This window comes from Nannospalax galili, unplaced genomic scaffold (genome assembly GCF_000622305.1).
Source record: "Nannospalax galili isolate Female #2095 unplaced genomic scaffold, S.galili_v1.0 scaffold747, whole genome shotgun sequence".
NCBI classification, from domain to species: Eukaryota; Metazoa; Chordata; class Mammalia; order Rodentia; family Spalacidae; genus Nannospalax; species Nannospalax galili.
This window is the reverse complement of record NW_008357686.1, coordinates 1,692,060-1,695,726: the sequence shown is the minus strand read 5'-3', so window position 1 is coordinate 1,695,726 and position 3,667 is coordinate 1,692,060.

Sequence of the window (3,667 nt, the reverse complement as noted above, 5' to 3'; positions counted from 1 at the left end):
GAGTGGCCGGATTGCTTTTGTCTTCAGGAGTTCCCACAGAGGCCCAATTCAGATGAGGATCAGATGCTCTCAGGCTTTCTCCTAAGGTCTGGATCCCTCCAGGAAAGATTTTGGCCTCAGGAATTTGGGGGTTTGACTGGCCTGGGAGCAGGGCCCAGGAAAGATGCTGGTCTAGGGCAGCTGGTGGCCTCTGGGTCGGAGAGAGCTTAATACTTTTTTTTTAAGACAAAGTCTTACTTTGTAGTCCAAGCTGTCCTGAAACTCACTGTGTAGCTCAGGATGGCCTTGAACAAGCAGTGATATTCCTGCCTCAACCTCCTTACTGCTGGGATTATGAGTCATTGCACCTAGCTTCATAATTCTTTCAAAGTCAATGCTGATTTTTACATTTCCGCATCCCAAAGATAACCCATCTGTAGGTCTCAAAAGAATGATTTCATCTTCTACTTTAAAAAAAAAAACAAATAAAATTCAGGCAGGGCTTGTTGGCACATGCCTTTAGTCCCAGCACAGAGACAGGTGGATCTCTGTGAGTTCAAGGCCAGCCTGGTCTACATAGTGAGTTCCAGGTCAGATGGGGCTACAGGGAGACTCTGTCTCAACAACAACAACAACAACTAATAACAACAACAAAACCTGAAAGTATTAGAACAGAAATAATAGGGCCAAGGATGTGGTTTAGTGGTAGAGCAAACACAGACATAAGAAAGATGAAAATAGATCAAATCAGTGAACTGGAGAGATGGCACAGGAGTTCAGAGTGTATACTGCTCTTGCAGAGGATCCAAGTTCAGATCCCAGCACCCACATTGGGTGGCTCACAACTACTTCTAATTCCAGCTCCAGGAGGACCTAATCTCTCTGGCCGCTGTGGGTGCCTGCACTCACAAGCACACACACACACACACACACACACACACACACACACACACAACTTAAAATAATAAAAAATCTTTTAAAAAAGTAGAAATCAGTGAAACAAAAACAACAAAACCCAGCCAGGCCTGAATACTCAGGAGGCTGAGAGGCAAGTATATCAATTGGGCTGAGTCTGATTAAGACCAGCATGGGTATCTCAAATAAGCATCAAAATAAAGACAGGGGCCCTTGAAATGACTCAGTGAGTAAAGGTGCTTGCCACCAAACCTGACAACCTGAGTTCAGTTCCTGGAACCCACACAGTGAAAGGTGAGAACCAACTCTCACAAACTGTCCTCTAACCTCCACATGTGTCATGGCACATGCTTATACACACAAAATAAATAAATGTAAAAAAAAATTTAAAGTAAAACATACAGGGAGACCCTATCTCAAAAGATAAATAAAAAATAAATACATAAATACATAAATAAAAATAAGTAAGTAAAACAGGCTTTGTGACGTCAGGCCTAGCGACCCAGCCCTAGAACCAAGTGGCAGCTCAGGACGTTCTTCCCAAGAGATGCCTGCCTGGACTAGGCTCCTTGGCCCACCCATCTGTCTTGCTTGCTCCCTGAGAGTGCGGGGTGCAGGCCAGCTGCCCAGAGTTGAGAGATCTTGGGGGACTCGGTGCCCAGGGGGATTGTAGTGGCAGTGCTGCCGATCTCTATATGGCAGCGGCTCTGTAGGGCCTGGCTGTCTGGCTGTCGCGCTCGGCCATTGCCGGCTCTTATGGGGTTTTCATCAAGAAGCTGACCTGCACACTGCTCGTCTTTTTTGACCTGGCTTGGCGGCCACGCAACAACTTCCTCTTCCTCTACACTGTGGCTTCCATGATGCTCAATGTGCGCCTGCAGGTTCATATCGAGTCATTGAAGGCCATCCTCTAACTGACAGGTGGCACCCCCGGCACCTAGATCAGAAGGCACAAAGCATGAGGGATGGAAGAGGGACCCTAGGCACCTGCCTGGTGAATGTGAAGAGGTCACGAGCAGGTGACCTGCACAATCATGTGGCCTTAACAAAAGAACCCAGAAGGGGAGCCTTGGCCCAGCAGATGTACCTTTCTGGACCGATCAGCTTGCAAAAGCTACAGATGGAAAATCACAGGATATACTAGCAACCTTGGTAATTAAACATGATCTAAGCAAGGCTGACCTTGAGTTTCATAGCAGCCATAAAGAGCTTCCCTACCTGAGGGAATCTATTGGAAGAGATTCAGCTCTGGCAGCCACCTTAAGCAAGGCTGTGGGTCTGTCCTCTGCTCTTGTGAAAGAGTGTCTGGCTGGGGTGTCCAATGGCATCAGGGAAGTTCTAGGGAGTGACTGGCTCAGAAGAGGGTCCAGAGCCACAGCCAGTCACAAAGGACACTTCCCCAAAGGGGAGTCCTGGCCATCCGGAAATGGTATTCTTGAAGGGTGAGCCACCAAGTTTCCTGGTTGCTGAGGGTCACCTGTCTTGTCCCTCTTCTGAGCTGTTCCAGCTGCCATATGTCCATCATGAAGTTCTCCCAAAAGATGAGATAAGATGTGTAGCCCCTTGACCATTTAAAGCTGGTGTTTTCTGAGCAAACAATAGGATATAAGAGAACTTTTGCAAGAGTTAAAAGTATGTCCAGTGGTCTGCAGATACTCCTAGGGTCACTGGTTCTCCAGCCTTCCAGATTAACAAATCTCTTATGCCATAGTTAAGGTCCAAGCATAGCAATAAACATAGATTAATTTAAAGGTTGCCTTACAGTGATTTCTTTTGCATTAAGTTTGGTATCTGCTACAGCAATTCAATTCCTGTTCTGATTTGTACAACCAGACAAACCTCACTGGCTGACAAGAAGGGAAAACTTTCAGCATGCTTTAAATTGTGCTTGAAAGGCACTCAGAACTGGGGAAACCCTTTTGGGAGATGGTTAGTTTATCCAGTATAAGATCAGATGGGCATGTAATTATTATTATTATTATTATTATCATTATTATTATTTTGGTCTTTTTGAGACAGGGACTCCTTGTAGCCCCAGCTGTCCTGGAACTCACTATGTAGACCAGGCTGGCCTTGAACTCACAGAGATCTGCCTGCCTCTGCCTCCCAAGTGCTGCGATTAAAGGCATGTGCCACCACACCCAGAAGGCATATAATTATTTAATGCAGAGTTCTTTACTTTTCATTTTTATTTTTTGGTCTTTTTGAAATAATGCAGAGTTCTTTATACATCCCGAATACCCATCCTAAAGGGCTATTCTCTCAGATACCTTCTGTCTCAGCTTATCTCTGCTAGCCTAATGGAAGTGGATATCTGTAAAATCTACCTGCTCCAGATCTACTAAGCCTTGCTCGGTTCATGATGAGCTGTTACCATGTATGCATTTTATAGAATTTTGACCTGTAGCAAAATATCCTTTCCCACATGCCCCTCTCCTTCCTCTTGAGATGCAGTTTTAAACAGAAGCTCTTTGGTGAAGTTGCAATATTAATCATAGGATGATCTTCTCAAACTAAGGGTCCCAGCATTCCCAGCTATATTCCCCTTAAGTTAGAAAGGAGCCTCAGATTCTCTTGTGCAGTCCAGAACAGAAGCCCCAGCTGTCCTGGAACTCACTTATGTAGACCAGGCTGGCCTTGAACTCCCGAGTGCTGGGATTAAAGGTGTGTGCCACCACACCCAGCAAGGAGTGGATATTTTTTTTTTTCTGTTGCCTACTATTCTTCTCCTTCAGGTTATTTCTTTTCCTTTACCTCACTGTTTCCTTACCCT